Source organism: Triturus cristatus, chromosome 5_1 (assembly GCF_964204655.1).
Source record: "Triturus cristatus chromosome 5_1, aTriCri1.1, whole genome shotgun sequence".
Taxonomy (NCBI): domain Eukaryota; kingdom Metazoa; phylum Chordata; class Amphibia; order Caudata; family Salamandridae; genus Triturus; species Triturus cristatus.
This window is the reverse complement of record NC_140587.1, coordinates 986,667,018-986,686,858: the sequence shown is the minus strand read 5'-3', so window position 1 is coordinate 986,686,858 and position 19,841 is coordinate 986,667,018. Positions and strand designations below refer to the sequence as shown.

Below are 19,841 nucleotides of genomic sequence, written 5' to 3'. Positions count from 1 at the left end.
ACTGGAACTTGTTTTAAACAATGGTATATGTAGATACAATATATACGTCTTAGACCTCTTTTGATGGTTATGCTTTGAGGGTCATAAATACGGAATTATGATACAAATCCATATTTACCCATAATTGGGTGGTTAGAATGATTAGACACATTACGGACAAAACATAGTGCTTTGATAATACACATGCCAGTAGTGTAGGTCCTCAAATTATTAATTTTACAAGGTGTAGTCCATATACTTTACCCCTTTCAAAACAGTGCCCGTAGAAGTATCTCGGGTTAGTCACCTCTTTGATCTTTACAATTCGTGTTCATGAATTTCTTACCATTTATGTGAAACGTACCTCGCATACTTGAACTTTTTATTTTAAATATCGATTGATGTAGAAACGAAATAGAGGTATAAAGACCTTTTTCGTAGCTTATGTTTTGATTTTTAGAATTTGATTTACGGTAGAAATCCACATTTACCCGTATTAGGGTATTCATATTCATGATTATTATAATCATCACGGTGTTGATAGTACTCTATCATTTGATGGCCGTGTATTTGTTAGCGGCTTTTGTTATAAACTTACAATGCATGATATATTTGCTTTAATTGTTCTTTAAATATGGCGCCCATAGAGATATTTCTGCAGTTAGTCACCTTTTTGATCTCCATACTTTGTATATACGGAAGTAGAATCATGGCGGCAGTACACGTTACCTGTAATCGGGTGGTTCGAGCTGCGAGAGGTAGGTCAATATAAGGTTGTTATAATGTATTGACCTTGGATTAAGTTAGTGGTTTCAGTATGTAATGATTCGATTTTATTCGTAGGTCCTCGTACTTCAGGGATTCTTGGTGGAATATAACTTGTTTCGAATTTGAATTTATATACAACTCGGCATTGCCGTCCAAGGGGTAAGATTTTGGATTGAGAATTAGTCTATTGATAACATTGGCGGAATTTGATTAGTTCATGGAGTTAATTATGTGAAACCCGTTTTTGTAGGTGGTCGTGATTTCAGGCCTGATATCCCTTAGGCTGTTTATAAACCTATATTGGAACTGACAACGAAAAAATTTAACTGGGTATTCAATTAAGGTGAGAGGAGACATTTACAAACTGGTGTCTATGTCGTAAGTGATATTTCAGTATAATATTATTATTACAATGCTTATTTACCGACATTATATTTTAGGGTCATGTACCAGCTATTATAATTTTGAGGATACTGCAAGAAGCTATACAAGATAGTTGGAAGTAAGAGGTAACGATATTGGTTTGTTTTTCTTTAATGTCAAACGCATGGATTTACTTTTGCCTCATGTGTGACACAGTCAGTAATTGCTCTCGATTTGTACTATTACAGGTTTTGAATATATCAGGAAGAGAGGTACAGATCTAATTAAGTTTTGGTTTGATGCACTGAGCATGATATTCACTAGGGTTGGTGAGATAATTAATATTTGGCAACATATTATGATGTCAAGAGAATATATATCTGACTATCAAAAATGAGGATAAATTGGTAGACATTATAGATAATGTTCTTAGGTATTAATTTTGATTATTCAAACAATTTTTTAACAAAAGTTAACACATGTATATTCACGGAGCACTTGTATAAACATGGTCAGTTTCATTAAGCACAATTGATTCCTCTGCACCAGTTTTGAATTGGGGCTTGTATATGTTTATAATTGATGATATAAAAAGAATCATTACTCTTATAATTTTCAACAAATGATATTTGTATTGCTTCCAGCCCTGAGGAAGTCGTATGGGTTAATCCCTTCAAACAACGAAACGCGTTGGGAGTGGAAGACTCTTTTGAGAATAAAAAAGAAGAACAGAAGTTTTCATTGAATATCTTCTCATTTTTATTATTTCATGTTTATGGTTACATTGTTAATTGATATATTGCGTGTGCATCAATAATAATAATTCATAAAGCAGCATAGATGGCTCATGTGCCTGATGCAAAGCACATAGTGCAAAATGCCGATAACAGACTTTGCATTTTATGTAGATCAGTAGTGGGCAACTAACTGCTTTTGATACTAGGATGATTCTGTTACTTTCAGTCCATAGGCCTCATTCCTTTTAACTTTCATGCAATAATCCGAAGGGTATATAATGCCCCGTATAGCAGTGGCTGGCCACAAACAATATCTATTGTAATTCCAATCAAAAATCACTGCGGTATTGCATAGCTAAAAAGAAAAAGCAGGCAGGGAACGCAACCCTTCAACAGGCTATCCTTATTTGCCTAAGCCTTCACATAAACAACAGAAAGCGGGAAACAGCAAATATAATAAATTGTCTGGCATCACTTTGCAGGATTGTAATCAATGTTCTGTAGTCCCTAATTCCCAGGTTACGACATACCAGAAGAATCGACTTCCTTCTGTACCTATGATAAGTCGGACAGAAGATTGCAACATGTTCGATGGTTCCAATTAACAGGGAGTAAAAGGGACAGAACCCATCAGACTCTTTGGGAACACACTGCCATTTTGCCGTAACTGAGCAGAGTGGCAAAGTCCCTATTCGGAATTTCACATAAAGTGACTTGGCTAGAGGAGGCTCAATCTCATCCAAAAAGCCTTCTAAACTATATTCATCTTTCACCTGAAGAAAGGAAGCTGTAACGGAACAAACGTTGACATGCCCTAAAGTCGAACCATCAACATAGTATCAATAAAGGCACTTTAACTTTGCTTTTGGAACCCCATTGGCCTCTGTGGGGGTGGACCATAAGTTCCCACATCCAATCTGGGTACAGACAATGTGAACAAAAATAAACCAGGGGATCTTAGATGCCCTAGGCAGCCCCAATACATCCTCTAGACCCCGTCTGTATGGCAAAAGTTCAGAAGTCACCCAAAGTCTGAGGCAATACAATAATGGTTTGAGACCTGCTTTATCAACAAAGGATCAGGGACCAAAATCAAGCCATAAGGAAATAAACAGGGTACTAGCAGGGCGAGCATAAAGTAATAAGAGGGGTACTAACGGAGTTTAAACCCTTATTGGTTTTTTTTCTCAATATGTTGTTATTCAAAGATTGCAAAGAAGGGCTCTTCAGGGAAATGATAAAGCCTTGTAAGTAAAGCAAACCCAATTACTGTGTTACGTTTTTTTATCCTGAGTTTGCGTTTCTTCTGACCGTTCACTTTTAACATATAAGGTCTACAAGTAGAATGACGTGATTTCCACATCCTAGAACCCACATTGTCCTAAGTATTATTTTCAGTACAGTAATTTATAGACTTGTATGATTTATTCTTTCTGTGTGTGAGGTAAAGCTCTCTAACACCCTACAGTGGGATGAGTAGCACTATAAATACAAATATAAAAAACTTAGTAGGTGCCATTTAGATCATTATTAGTGTAATTACTCATACACACAGATACTTTTTGAATTCTTACAATGCATGTACATTTCTTACATAGGATTGTTGAACAAAGTCAAAAACCTGCCTCCAAGTCATCGCTTCTCTAAAGTACTTGTGAAGTGATAATCTACATGCCTTTGTTTCCTTCCTTCGCATTGGCATCTAGGCGTTAGGCTCCAGATGGCTCCTAGTCATGAAGATACTTAAACAAAAGAAGGGCTGATGGCCCTTTAAATCAGGTCTTTGTCTGTGCCTCGCTGGAAATGAAAACAAGAAAGCCTCCTTGATGCCTGCAGGTTGCTGCACAGTGCTGAATGCAGATAGCATGCTGATACTGCTGAATTGTGTTGGAAAATGACACCGGGAGAAATTCAGCATATTTCCCTGTCACACAGCTCAGAAATGGATGCGGGAACAGGGATCTGGCACGGTCCCCCTACTTTCCAACAGTGGCTATATGCTTTAGGCATCTACTCAAATCACACATTGCCAATGCTGTTTTTACTCCCATACACAGACTGTTTCAGATTTTTCCACTGCGACATCATTTTTTATTGCAGAAATGAACATATGAACTTTCACATTTATTCCTCTTTTTACACTATTTAGAAAACGGTTTCCATGTGAAGAAAATCCAAGATTTATGTGTGCAGGTATTTATGTACATTATTATATGCGTATGCAAGCAGGCATTTCCATGGTACTACCATTAATTGACCTTTTGCATGACCTCAGACATGAGCACGCACATGAACTGCCTGCATGACAACTACACAACCACATGCACATACAGCAGCATAATAGCCTGTATGGCCAATGTAATAACCAACCTGGGACACACTGCATGACCGATTGCTAGGCAGTTAATGACAAACTTTATAGAACTGATTGCATGACAAATTGCATGATAGACTACGTACAAACTGCATGACAATCAAGTGCTAAACAGCTTGACAAACTGTAACTATGTATGCATGACAAAGTGTTATGTTGTAAGCGTCCCTCAAAGTAGTGTGCTACCCCTCTGCAAAGCGATCCAGCCCCTCCTCAAAGGTAGTAAGTGCTATATAATGGTACTACCATGCTACCCAAAACAATCCCCTATAACCCCTGAAATTATGAGAGAGTCGGGGCACTTTACTGCTCTCTTGCAAGGCTGATTTTAATACTAAAGTTATGCATGAAGGCATACTTGCACTGTCTTGTAGGCTAGACCTAAAACTAACCTTCTCTCCAGGATGCCTGCTACCTGAAAGAAATAAGGATGTGTGCACTTGCTTAATCTAAAAGCTCTTTGAGATCCACAATAGGCTTTAACTGATAGAATCATTTAAATCTTCATGAAGACATAATTATTTTTTTAAGAGGCACTGAGAAGGATTTCCAGTTTCTGGGTGCCCTTGAAATGCAAACGTGAAAAAAAAGGTTAGAACTATGTATTATATTGTGTATAATTAAAAATATAACTGCATGTAAGACCGTTTTTGAAGCTGTGGCATCCTAGTTTGTACTGTCTGTTATACAATTCTTATATGACTTGTGCTTTCTGTCACATGCTGGGACCATATAGAACCATAAACACATGTCACTATCCCCCAGTGCACCAACCATAATTCTAATCAGTGACATTTAGTTCTACAGGCATGTGAAAAGATTACATTAATCAACATTTGTCACAAAGTGCTTATAATACATTTATTTTTCATTTAAGATGTGTGTATTATATTTTATCTGTAGTTAGCAGCAGATGAAAGTCCAACATATTTACAGAATACATTCACTACATAGCTGACTCTGCCACATCCGCACTGACTCTACCCCAATTCTACTCAGGACCACAGTTCCCGTACTATTATATCCACTTCCACCATTGCTTGTTTTTTCCTACGTGTTTCTTGCATGTGGTTGTCTATAATCTTGTGTTAGTGTGTGTGTGCGCTTGTGTTGGTTTTCCCCCCTTTTAAAATGGATTTTGTCAAATCAATCAGCCTAAATAGCTATGGTTAAATCAATAATTTAGAAATTAATATAATACCCGCCAGAAATAGTGAAATTTGATGGGAAAGGAAGAGGACCCAGTATCCTTGCATCATCCAAGGGCGAGAGCTTGGAAAATGTATTTCACGAAGATCACCCAGAATGCATCTGCGCATGTCCATGAGAAGAAAATATGATGCATTTCATGTTTTTAATCATTGAGAAAGATGTGGGTGTAACTGCTTCTATTTTCGATCAGAGTTAGATAAGAGCCTTAGGAAACATCAGAGGTATGCTTCGCAGTTTCCAAATACTTTCAGTGTCTGAAGGTTTTCTACAAGGAATGATGTTAAAATGGAGAACCATCAGACAAGAAGCTTATGACATGGCTTATGGCAAATAGCCAGCTCTCTCCTTCGACACCCCTTTACTTAAACTTACTTAAACTGGGAATCATGTATGTTAATGGACAGGGATAGAAAGAAAGAATCCAAAAAATTGAGGGGAACTACTATGCGTTTAAGTGAAAGTGATACGCAACTACAGATAAACAAATGCTGCTTTAAAGCGATATATAGCGGTCGCCAGAAAGAGCGTTTTTAGTTGGGTCTCGGAATTCAGGAGCAACGATGCTGTGTAACAGCACCAGAGCACAATGCTTATTGCCAGCACTTGCTTCTCCAGATGTACAAGTGTTATTGTTCTTTTATGAAGCCCTTTTCACCAGCTGCATGTTATATAAAGCCCTCTGTTGTACTTAACTGCAGTGATCAAAGCGAGAAACATTCTGGCCTAAGATGTCTCTTTGTTCTCAGTGGGGCAATAATTGGGAAAGCTGAAACACTGGCCTGGAAGCAGGAAGTTCTTTCATTAAAGGCGTTCGCTACAAGTGAAACGGCACACGAGCCTCTACATACAAGGAAAGAGCCACCGGTAACAACTGAACAAGGCTGCAGATTTTCTATTCTCTGATGTTTCATAGCAACATGACGTCATGTTCTCATCCACTTACCTTTTTAACCGTCTTTACGCGCCACAATGCACTGAAAGCCTCATGATTGAAATCTACTCAGAAAACATAGGGCAAGATTTGTCAAGGGTGAGCCCTTAATTCCCCCACGGTGCGAGGGGAGGGGGGGTCTGAGGCGCCGCTGTGCTCGTGACGAGCTCAGTTTGTCATGACTCACAGTGGAGCTGTGCTCATGACGAGCTGAGCTCGTCACGACCCCACCCACTGATGAATTCTCCCGCACAGGCGGGGAATTTATTGCGCGTGGGCGGGCCACGGCCGTTATGACGAGCTGAGCTCGTCATAAGCACAGCTCCACTGTGACTCATGACGAGCTGAGCTCGTTATGAGCATGGAAGGAGTTAGGTGTGATTTACTATGCCAAGTAGAGCCACCTCGCGTGGCACTGCAGGACACAGGAAATCTGGAGTGATTCAAAGCAGCGCAAGTTGCTGCCTTGTGCTACTCTGCCTTGGGAGTGAGTTCCATGGGTGGAGCATGCATCCACCTATGCTTTTTGGCGCAAACCCAGATTTACTAATACTAGTATACCTGGGACTGTGTCAAAATGGTACGCCTTCCCAAGGGAGGCGTAACGTGAAGAAATATGTTTATTTCTCCTAGTTTTTTCCTCTTTCTACATGTGCGGCATTCTACCTCAGAGGATTATTTTTGTGCAGGAATGCGTCCCTCCAGCACAAAAACAATCCTGGCTGTAACACAGGCACCCTGGCACCATGTGCAAGTGTATTACACAACAAGAAACCTGCTCTATATTTTGGGATAAAAGATCATGAACATACCCCGCACCCCTTATTGGTGAGTATACTTGAAGTACTGCCTACACTTTGCTGTACTGTCAGGGTGTTCCTATCCCCTTTCTATCAGGGAACTACTGATAGGTACTCATCCTACCGATGATGATAAGTGGAGCATACTGATGAGTACCTATCAGTAGTTACCTGGCGGTTGTTTCCGTGAGGTGCCTCCTCACTCTCAACACACTTTTTTGGTGGTTGGCAGGGAGGAACTGTGGAAAGTGAGAAATATACATTGGATATTCTCAGGAAGACATAAATACAGACAGTTGTGTTTTTTTTTTTCAAAGAAAGGGTATAGGAACACCCTGACAGTACAGCAAAGTGTAGGCAGTACTTCAAGTATACTTACCAATAATGGGTGCAGGGTATGTTCATGATGTTTTATCCCAAAATATAGAGCAGGTTTCTTGTTGTGTAATAAAGTTGTGAGTGGAGGGCAACCTGCGTCTTTTCCCTCTTAAGCTCCTGTTTGTGAAGGACCATGTGCAAGGGTGCCTGCATTGGCGCTTGGCAGGCACTAGTGCATTACTGAAGTGGGCTGTCAGGAATGCACCATATCTTAGTACACATGGCACATTCCTGTCCTCCCCACTTGACGCAGCACAGCAAGGTGTCTTACTGCGTTGCACCAAATATTAGTGAATCTACATATTGAGCACTCACCAAAGAGAAAAATAAAGGTATCTCTCCAGGGCTGGAATGGCCGTAGTGGGCACCAGGCATTTCCCCCGAGGGCCGGATGAGTGGGGACCGGTTTTATGCCCGTGGGGGTGCTTTTGTCACTGGGGGCTGGTTTTGCCCCTTCCCACCTCCCCACCCCCCATTCCAAGGGCTGGTCGAGCAGCAACCTGCCAGGGCTGGTTGTGGTTCCCAGTCCGGCCCTGCATTTCTCTACTTTATATGCGTGAGGTGAAGCAGTAGTACCACATACCTGACCTATGGGCCAGGGCCTTCAGAACCGTTCTGTGGGTTAAAAGTGTAGCCCTAATAAGAGTGCAAAAACAGTATCTTGTTTTTTGCTGCCACAAAAAAGCACTGACTAATACAAAAGAAAGAGAAAAGATTGTGCACCACTTGAAGAGGTGCAACACGGTGATTAAGAACACCTCGTTGCAATTGAACAAGAGCAAAACACAGCATGCACTCCTCCAGGATGTTTATTTAATCCGGCCTGTGATTTTTTTTTAGCACTTTACTTTACTTAGTACATTTCAGTTGCTTTGACTCTTCAGTCCTTGTTGGCTGTTCTCTGCATGGAGGGGGAAGGGCACGCTTGATAAACAAGGCGGTAACTACTTTCCCTATCGCTCTTGACTGCAAGAATGAAAGGCAGCTTCACTAGTGAGAAAATTTATTTTTTGGGACACAATAAAAAGCGCCCCCTCAAAGGGTTTACTAGAGCATCTTTCTAAAGTGGGAACTCCATGCTTAGGTTCCATGTTGGTCCTTGGTGAGAATGGGTTATAAGGATTATAGAAGCATTAACTGGGCCCTTTCTCTATAACATTAAACCATGGATGGTACGGACGTGATCCTTACCACAGGGAATAAGATTCAAAAGCAGGTTCTCAAAGCTGCAAGCTTCATTCCACCAGTACTTATAGCACGTTTGTCATAGTTTCCGTTTTAATAATCTGCTTCTGGACAACTTATCTTGTGAAACATAACTTATAAATCTGTGTTTAGGCATTCAGCAAGAAATATTTACCCTGTTGTTGCAGACCTGCTAATGTTAAAATTACCTTTGATGTGTGAGGAGGGGTGGGGTCCCCAAGGGATGAGGTTAGCTGTGGAGAGAGGGGTTTGAGCCCATCATGGCCAGCAACAGAGAGTGGGGAGGGGAGGTTCAAGGAGAGGGGGCAGGACTTAAACCTGAGCACTAGCCAAGTAGTCACACCCAGGGGTGTAGCTTCATGGGGGTGTTTGGGGTGTTACACCACCCCTAAAAATGCATTAGGTATTAAATAGTTGGGTACAGGTGCTTCATGTCGGGTATGGTGAGGTGTTTGTCGGATTTCACTTGGGATTTTAACATATGCCTGCAGAAACAAAAACACACACACACAGTATCTGTTCTTAAGGTGTTAAACAATTGTTATTTTACAAAATATTGAGTTTCAAGTATCCCTCAGAATCCATACTTTTCTCCCTACCTACTGCTCCTTAAGCCCGCCTCCTGCCCTGCTTCTTGTATACGCTATTTTAACCAGCATGAGTGTTGGGAAATAGGAAGGTCGCACCCTCCCATTCTTACTGACCAAGCTACCCCCCTGGACACCCCTCTCCCAAAAAACTAATTACGGAGGCAGCCTGACATCCTGGAGAGAATGTAACACCCTTGATGGACATCAGCTGCACAAAGCCTCCACACAATGAGCTGGAAACCTGGACATCGACTCTTCACTCGGACACTGTCTGAAGTGAGCCAATATCATGTGACGCATGGTAGCGCTGTCAGAGTTAACAGGTCTGCTCTTGCTACCCAATAACAAATCATAGATACTATGCTTATCCCCTGGTAACCTCTGATTCATTCTCCATCCCACAGAGTACAGCTCACTGCAGATCTCTAGATTATGCAACCTAGGAAAGTGACATTTATACAAATTGGTGTTAGGGGATGAATCAGATATAAATCATACAAAATGTGATGGAGGAAGGCTTTTAAATAGTACAAAGCAATGGCTATTGCTCCAAATATCTTTACAATCCATTGTTTTTCACGACTATGCCATTCTAGGCAGAGACCTGCCTTATGCAAATCAATACTGACCCTGCTCCAAAAAAACAATTGATCTCAAACCGTAAAGCAAGACTAACTTCCAAAAGGAATACAAGCAACCCCAGGACAGCTTTTGCCATATTTGACCCTGTCAGTGAGGTGTAGCTTGAATCCTGTGGCGCATCACAAGGGACCTCCATTTGGGCATACTCTTGGCCACTTAGGGCATTAGATCAAAAACAAAAAAAGTGATTGGAGGAATGCTTACAAATAGTCTAAACAACTGACATTTGCTATTGGTTGTTCTTTTAAGCTGAAACAGATATCAAATTATTTAAAACTCTGCAACACGTGTGGCAGAGTTTTTAATAAAGGGCAGACCCTTTACTAAGGATAAATGGGCACCTGTCAGTTGCTGAATGCTGTATTACAGTGTTAAACAGGCACTAAAAAGATGAAATATTTGCCCAGACAGTGTTAATGAGTGAAAATGACAGAATAGGAAAGTAATGCTGCCACAAAATTTTATGTTTGTATTGTGCCACATAATTTGCCTTTTATTGCTGCAGAATGTATTCAACCCTGGTGCAAAATTTGGACCTCCCCTGCAGAATAAATCCAGTGGCCCTGATTATAACTTAAGGGAAAGGCATCACCATTTCTGTAAAGGGGTCGTCTACAGCGAGCAATTTTTGAGGACAGCTGAGTCTGAGTGCAGGTTTGGCAGCTTTGACGCCATTGGCTGTGATGAAGCACATAAACTGATGAATCCTTCTAGCTCATAAATAAAACTGATTTTGAAACCTTTGAGAGAGAAATGACACACGTGCATCTGAAAAACAGATCATGAGAAAACGTAGTTACTGCAGCATAAAAGCATGCGGAACAGTGTAGGTTAAATAAAACCATTAATTAAAATAACATAGGTTCGTGATTTACTAAATTGTGTATGTATATTTAACATGTAGTAGAAAAGTGAACGTGATGACTCATGTATTGTTAGACCTGGCATCCTTGGCGTGGTTTTCCCTGACATTTTGCCCCTACCTCCTGTGTTTTTGATGCTGTGCTGGATTTAATTTTTGCTGGCTTAGATGCTTTGGGAACTTTGCCACTGCTAATCAGTGTCAAAGTGCAAGTGCTCTTGGTTAAATTGTTATTGTGATTGATTATTTATGATTGGCAAATTTGTTTTACCAGTAGGACCCAAATAAAGTGCACTGAGTGTGCCAGGGCGGGTAAATCAAATGCTACTGGTGGGCTTGTGCAGAACTTGTTTTGTTGGCTTCCCGCTACCTGTGGCATTTGCTATCCCCTGGTGTGTGGCGTGGTCCCCGGCAGCTTGCTCCACTATTGCCGAGACGGACTACAATCCCCAGCAGTACTTGCGGCGGACCCGGAAGCCGCCGGACCCTCTCGCGCGCCTGGAGGCGCTTAAATTTGATTACTGCCGCTGTCAGAGCGGGCGACTTGTGCAGAACTTGTTTTGTTGGCTTCCCGCTACCTGTGGCATTTGCTATCCCCTGGTGTGTGGCGTGGTCCCCGGCAGCTTGCTCCACTATTGCCGAGACGGACTACAATCCCCAGCAGTACTTGCGGCGGACCCGGAAGCCGCCGGACCCTCTCGCGCGCCTGGAGGCGCTTAAATTTGATTACTGCCACCGCATCGCGGGTCTGCACGCGGGTCGGCGCCGGGCTAAGCCCGGGCAAAGGGCGGGCCCTCTGTAGCCCTCAGGAGCCGAAGGAGGCCGGGTCGGGCCCACTCCATTGACTTGTTGCTGTTGAGATACTGTATGGGCAGAACTGGTATGTGCGGTCATCATTACTAGAACTGTAACTATTGACTATTGACAGAGACTATTGTGCCCTCTGCTTTTAATCGGTGAGCAGTGATATCTTCGCAACATGAATGAGCCGTCGAAAAAGGGTACCCTTGATAGTTATTTTACGAAAACTAACTCTGGATCTGATCGGGAGGCTGCTCTTGCAGAACTTAGGGCTAGGCGTCGTTGTTCAATAGAACATATCAAAAACATGTCATTAGCCACGGCCACTTTTTCTGAGGCTGCATGCCCGGTCAACGAGGTTTGCTCTCCTCATGAGTCCCTGCTACCCCTGGGTATTAATGACTCCACAACTTGTTTTGTTACCTCTATTGTAAGGGACCAAAGTACTGATTTGGCCTTAACTGTTCTTCCTTCCCCTATTGACACAAGTAATATCTTGGATGTGCCAAATGAGTTATCGACTCAAGTCACAGAGTCTCTACCCCCTACCGATATCACACTTAGTCAGACCACATTATCAGGTCCATTGCCCAGGAAAAGGAGGAAGATAGTTTCTGAGCTACGCAAAAACAAAAGCAATAACGTTTCTAATAGCAATTCCACTGTAGCCTGTTCTGGAAAAGGTGCTATTCCCTGCACTGTGAAACCATCTTCCACTGGTAGTATTGCCTCTTGTTTAATCCAAAATGCAACTCCTGTGGAATTATTGGATAAAATTGATAAATTATTGAAAACATTTATGCTGCCAATTGTCGAGAGCTTAAAGAATATCGAAAGAAGGCTAGAGAAAGTCGAAACTCTAGTGGGTAACAAGAGGGACCAAACTACGACCTCCGCCGGCCCCTCACTTACACTTTCCACTGCCTCGGCTTCTGTTATAGTTTCTCCTAATTTGCCCCCAGGTGAGACACCCTCTCAAATGATCACAACCATAAGCAAGGGAGGGGTTAGTCATATAGATAGTACTACCAATACTAAATCATCTTGTATAACCACGGCTAGGAATAGTGTAGTAGTAAATACCCCAAAGCAAGGGGGTCAATTGCCTGTTAAACCAGTCTATAATGCAGATTCCTCGACTAAATCACGACGTCCGCTTTCTATCAATTTACCACCAGAGGCTGTTCCTCTGGTGGTTGTGCTTGCAGGGGTTCCTATGATAAAAACAGATGATGCAGAAGGATACCAACAATTAAAAAATAAAGTTATCCACTGGCTAGGCCAAAATCGCCCTCTTCCTCCACATATCAATGGGGAAATTTTGCATGTAAGACGCTTGCCCTGGCTGGGTAATACGCCAAAAACTATAAACGGGGATGTTATCCTAATTAATTTTAGGGACCCAAGAGCTGTTGCTCATATTTTAAATTGGCACACGCAGTATAGGAGATCCCTTATTACAACATGGGAACTTACCTATTTTTTCCCAAGACCAAAGCCAGTTGTCCTCTCTGGCTTGGGGGGCTTATCTAACACCCAACATATTCCTGTGATTCTTTTGAGAAATAGATTTGAGGTGTTAGAAAGTCTAGAGGATGTTGATTGACTCAACAACCATGAGTCTATGACAGTACTATCTGAGGAGTCCCAGACCAATACAAATACACACCATAATGAGTCCAGCACTGTACTATTCGCAGTAGGGGTAGAACATACCTCCGAGCATCTTGTTGATCCCGTCCTGCCTACATCAGACAATGATATGGTTAATACTCAGGAATCATTGGGTAATTTATTCTCATGGAATATTGCTGGGTTGACCTCCAAAATGGAATCTACGGAGTGGATGAGTTACGTTAATAAATTTGACCTATGCATATTCCAGGAGACTTGGTCCTGTGAAGCCTATTTTATTCAGGGATATTTGAATTACTTTGTCCCTGCGGTAAAAGGCCCTAGGGGCAGACCAATGGGGGGCCTAGCAATATGGGTTCGCCAATCTTTAAAACTGGGCATTAAAGCTGTTGATACCAAAAACAAGGATATCCAACTAATTAGATTAGATTTAGATAAGCTGGGTAGTGTAGACATCTATAATGTATATGTTCGGAGGAAGAGGAAAGGGAGGTCTGAGGTACTAGAAGCCCTGGATAATCTTATTGACATACACTCGTCGACCAATAACATTATCATTGCGGGTGATTTTAATAGCACATTCGAACCCCTGATAAGCAATGATGAGTTGTTTGGGGACGAGGAGGATCGACTATGGGGCGTGCCTAAACTAGAGTTGCCTCCCATAGTGCGATGGTCTGCTGATGCCATTGGTCTAAATGCTTTATGTTACGAAAAAGGGTTAAGAGCGCTGAATGGCAGGACTAGTGGAGATAAGAATGGTGTAAGCACATTTGACAATGGTCGACATAACAGCAGAATCGATTATGTGCTATGCAGTCTAAAGTTATGGCCATCAATTTGTGACATGACGGTGGAAGGAAGGCTCGAGAGCGACCACAACCCCTTGTGCCTGTCGCATAAATGGTGGTCTCACATTAGCTTGCCTGTGGGACTTCCTGTGTTCGTCCCACCCCGGATTGTTCCTACTAACAACATGAGGAGATTAAGATGGGAAAAGGTAGCAATTAATCAACAGGCTATTGCTAGTATTAATAGTTACGTTGACCAAGCTATACTAGACCTAGAGTACTGTAATACACCTAGCAATGGCTTAGATAAGGTCGAAGGAATTCACAATTCTCTTTTTGACACAATTAAGGGATATTTCCTTAAACCTGTGAAAAGTAGAGGTGATAGAGTTCCAAAGCCAGCTAAATGGTATAACGACGAATGTAGGGAGTCACGACTTGCTCTGGGCAACGCTATCAAGGGAGGGCAAACAGCTTTAATTCAAGCCGCTAGGAAAAATTATAAAACTAGCATTCTCAAGGCTAAACAAGCTTGGGATGAGCAACACTGGATCGAGCTAAAGGCAGCTAGCGATAGCAGGGATTCTCGGCTGTTCTGGCACATTGTTAGGTGGGGAAAATCAGGTGGCCCTGAGTCCCCTCACAACAATGTCCCTGAAGCTGAATGGATAAAATTCTTTAAAAATCAATATGCTGCTTTTGACACCGCAGACCTGCATGAGATGATTAGTGTAGACCTTCCAAAAGAAAACCTTTTTTGCCTTAGTGAAATCATGATGGCCCTTGATGCAGTCGCTTGCGGTCGTGCCCCCGGCCTTGATGGAGTGCCAGCGGATCTATTTGCTAATGATAAGGAGCGCTGGTGCCCATATATCCATCACCTTATTAATGCCATTGCCCTGGGTGCATCAGTACCAAAATCCTGGAAGGGTGCTGTAATTATCCCTGTTTTTAAGAAAGGTGATCGATCGCTGCCAGGTAACTACCGGCCTATAAGCCTTATAGATACCATCCAAAAGGTAGTGGGGCGTGTGATCGTCAATAGGCTCCTGGACTGGGCGGAAGAGACTAATGCCCTTTCAACCTTCCAGGCTGGCTTCCGACGATCCACAAGCACGGTGGATCAGGTCTTTCGTTTCACCATGATACAATGGAGGACGGTAGTGCTCGGCAAAGGAAGCTTGTATGCGGCCTTTGTCGATCTACGGGCTGCTTTCGATCTTGTCCCCCGACTAAAGCTATGGACGGTTCTTCAGAAGCAGGGCATCCCAAACGATTTATTATCTATGATAATGAGGCTTCATGAATCAAATTATGCAAGAATCCAGTGGGGTGGTTTAGGTTCGGTAACCTCAGACTTCCCAGTTGAGAGGGGCGTCCGGCAGGGATGTTCGATGGCCCCAGTTCTTTTTACACTTTATATTAATGATGTTGTAACACGTATGACTTCTGCACGAGTGGATGCTCCTTTTTTAGACGGGATTAAAATCCCTATTTTAATGTTTGCTGATGACACACTCATCCTAGCTAAAACTCCTAGCGGATTGCAGTGTGCGTTGTCCATCTTTGACCAATTTTGTAGTGAGTACGGCCTAGAGGTAAATATTGCCAAAACCAAGCTGATGACTTTCAACCCCTATCGTAGTTCTAAGACAAAAATTACCTTAAATAATCGACCGCTGGAGGTAGTGAACAACTTCATTTACTTGGGTATGCACATATCTAATGCGAAGACCTGGCGGCACCATATCGAAATCACAACAATTAAACATAGGCAATTGGCAGGCGCAATTAGCTCAGAGCATAGAAAATCCTTCACCAAACCTGTGAAACCTGTCTTACAGGTCTATGAAGCAAAAGCTCTGGGTTCTGTACTTTATGGCGCAGAGCTGTGGGGTTTTGAAAAAATGCCTGCTCTTCAACTTTCAGAGAATAAATTTTTTAGGGCCATCACAGGTGTTCCCAAAAGTACTCCACTGTTGCCCCTTAAGTATGATTTGGGCAGAAGAGCCATTTTAGATTTGGCGCGGCTCCGCCCAATATTGTACTGGCGCAGGCTATGGACAACACCTGCACTTTCTCACTATGCAAGGGGCTTCTTAGATATTATAAGAACCGATGTTCATCACAAAATAGGTTGGCTAAATGCGCTTAGGGCATCCTTGCTTGAGCTTGGCTTGAGCACACTTTGGGAAGATCCTGCAGGTTCAACTTTCCCTTCTAAAAGTATGCTTAAGACCATTTATTGGGAGAAGGTTGCCCAGCGGCATTGGTGCAGCACCAGCACTGGTAATATGACTAGAGAGTTCCTAGAGGCCAAGATGTATCCCCATCTTGAACCTTACTGGGACATTATAACTAAGCCCAGAGACAGGAAGCTTCTCTTCCAATTGAGAGCTGGTGCACTCCCCCTCAGATTTTTGACATCAAAGTGGGAAGCGGGAACTAGTGCTGTCTGCCCTGTCTGTGGTACAAACAAAGAAACCATTGGTCATTTTTTGTTTTCTTGTAAAGTTTATGGCTGTCCCCGATGTGCAAAAATTTAGGAACTACCAGTAGCACTGTTGCTTTACGTATTATATGCACCAGTACATTGCCCTGGATTTCGGTTGCTACTGCAAAATATCTAGGATGGGCGTGGATGATTAGATTGAGACTGCTAGTCATTTGACTATTCTCTCGAACAGGGAGAGACTGCTAGTCTTTTGACTATTCTCCCCCTTGTTATTTTTAGCATTTTACTAATTGTAATCTGTTTTTAAAATGTTTTTATCAATTAATTCTTTCTGTTTTTTAATAATTAGTATCCACTGTTATTAATGCAGAATGTTTAACCCAGGGTTTCAACCATGTTTACCTGCCTGACGTTAACAAATAACACTTGTCGCTAATTGACTATAATGTCTCCCTTATGGACGTAATTCAGCCAGAATTTGTTTAAGTATGTTGCATCGAATTATATTGAATTTAATAGTTTTTTTAACTCATTTAATGAAATGTCTATTGTAAATTGTACTTTGCTTTTATGAATACTATTCGAATAAAGCATACTTTGACTTACTGGTGGGCCTGCAGCACTGATTGTGCCACCCACGTGAGTAGCCCTGAAAAGATGTCTCAGGCCTGCCACCGCAGTGCCTGCGCACAGTTTGTTAACTGCCATATCGACTTGGCAAGTGCAACCACTTGCCAGGCCTTACCCTTCCCTTTTCTTACACATAGGACACCCCTATGGTAGGCCCAAGGTACCCCCCTGGGCAGGGTGCAGTGTATGTGAAAGGTAGGACATGTACTGGTGTGTGTAACATGTCCCGATAGTGAAATACTGCCTTACCCTGACTAAAAGCATGGGTCCCTATTTGGACAAAGGTACCTACCTCAGCCACCTAGAGACCCCCCTTTCTAACACGTATTATAAAAGTTCATCACTCATCTTCATTAAATAACAATGTGTATGAACAATTAATGAAACTAATGTAATTTAAATGGCTTTATGTGTGTATTTTAGGAGTCTCATTTTAAACTTTATGTTTTGCATACTAATGTGCAAGTGATGACAGAGAAAAGGATGCTGCACGTTTATAAGAATAAATGTTTTGAAACTTTCAGAGTATAATCTTAATGTATGTATTAATGAGAATTACTAGAAACAACATTAATATTCTATATTTTGAAATATTTGTACACGCTGATACTTTGAAAATGCAGTAAAATGCCATAATTATACATGCCAATTTTAATTAAACTAAATGACTCTATGAGTGCAAATGAGTTTAAGAATCTCATAACTCTAGAATTAAATATATATTTCTATTCTTTTATATTTTATATTTCATGAACCAAATTCAATTTAGGCCTGCATTTTCCTTACTTTCTTGCATTTCGTTCTCATGGAAAGGCTTCGTAGACTTACAATGTAAACTGAAACTATGTTTCATAGAGAGAGATTCCATGCATATGCTAGGACTACTTGTAACTTTTTGTTACTTTGGGAACATCTGCCGTGAGAAACTGTCCTCTTGAACTCACTCACGTGCTTCTGCAAAAGGACCATTGTTGAAACTAATATACACTGGATGGTTCAATGGCTTATGTGATGATCACCACCTTTTTGTTATAATGTGTGTCTTCTTTATACTGCATGACAATCACCCTATATGAACTGACCAATGGACTGGTCAATCCAGATGAGGTACCCAGGAGGTGTCACTCCGGAATTTGTAGATTAATATACACTTTGTGACTAAGCAATGGTGTGTGTATGCGGTGCTGTCAGAGAGCCTTTTCTTTTTCCTTTGGAGATCTTGCTCTTTTGCGGACTGAGGGACATCCTTCGCTCCTTGCGGACTCTGTTGGCTGATGCATACACTGTGTGTGCTATTCCCGGTCTTGTTTCCCTCATGGGAGAGAACCTTTGAGCTGAGATGGTTCATGCCCTTTTCTGAACTTTACTAGGACTTTGGTAATTGATGCCCCATGAAAGGCTAAATTTGATTACTCTGCACTCGTACGGGAAATAAATGCCTGATATTGATGTATTTACTCTTTTAAAATGTACTGATAAAACTAAACCATCCTCAAATCCTGTTTCTGCCTATCTATGCCTCATAATCCTCAATCATTGATTGTTTATTCCAATTGAGTAATAATGAGGGCCAGGAATCTGAATAGAGAGATCTCCGGACAGCAAATTCTAATGTTAATACTCTGCATAGCTCTAACTGAGTTATTGGTTTGTATGGTTTTAGTCCGACTGAATTTTCTCAAGCGATTTGGTCTAGCTGTGATAATTTAGTATCTGTATTGCGTAGAGTTGAGGGTTATATATATGAATCTAATTACTAGTTTGTAGGTCAGTTACCTAATTCCTGGTCCTCACTGGATAACTGGATTGGATACCCTTATCTGACCCCTCTCTCACGATTCAAGATCCATTGGAGGACCAGGTAAATGAAACCTGAAGTGAGGTGTTAGGAGACAAGGTGAGAAAAGGTACACGGGCCCAGTGGTGCAACAACAGCTGCTATCCCTAAACAGTACACATTTCAGGAGCTGTCACTGTGCAGAAGGATTCATGGAGATTGAAACAGCTGATCTTGCGTCCTTCTGAACTCCACTCTCACAAAACCTCTACTTAGCGAACAACAACCCAAACAAGTCGACTTTACAGAGCAAAACATGGTTAAATCAAACACAAGAAGGCGTCTGTCAGTAGTGACAGCATGCAACGCAGCTAAGCCTTCAAAGCACGCACGAACGATAAAACAAACAGCCTAGCTATTGCATTCAAAATATGACAGAGTTTTATCTAAAATGGCAGCAATTTTTATGGTGATTGTTCACAACCTTACAAAGCTCGTAACCTTTACAAAAATACTCTTTGAGCGCACAGCATTGAACTATAGCAGTTAAATTATCTCTATCTTAGTTAAAGGCCTGCAGCACAAGCTGGGGGGCTACAACAATAAAGATAAGACACTTAATGGCCTGTATACACCTCAGCAGAAGGGCTTTATTGCCATGTATGAAAAATATAAAACATAAACAAGAATCAGAGAAAGAAACATTAGACATATTGGGGTAGAGGACCTACAGTAGCCATTATTTTAACTTTGCCTTGTCAATATAGTTAATGGAACCGAACATTCCATTGGTCCACTACTGCACAAAAGACCAAAGCGGGCATTACATTTGTCCATTATATGGCCACCCGCTTAGTCACAGGCCTTATTCCTCAGGCACTAGTCTGTAACGACCGAGAAAGATTTAATA

The 19,841-nt window shown here is 41.7% G+C and overlaps 1 protein-coding gene across 2 annotated transcripts in view; it reads right to left on the bottom strand.

Annotated features, from left to right (window-relative positions):
• The window catches only part of SEMA5A (semaphorin 5A), a 1,729,347-nt gene that overhangs the window by 1,026,029 nt on the left and 683,477 nt on the right, over positions 1-19,841 (bottom strand). The window lies entirely within an intron of this gene.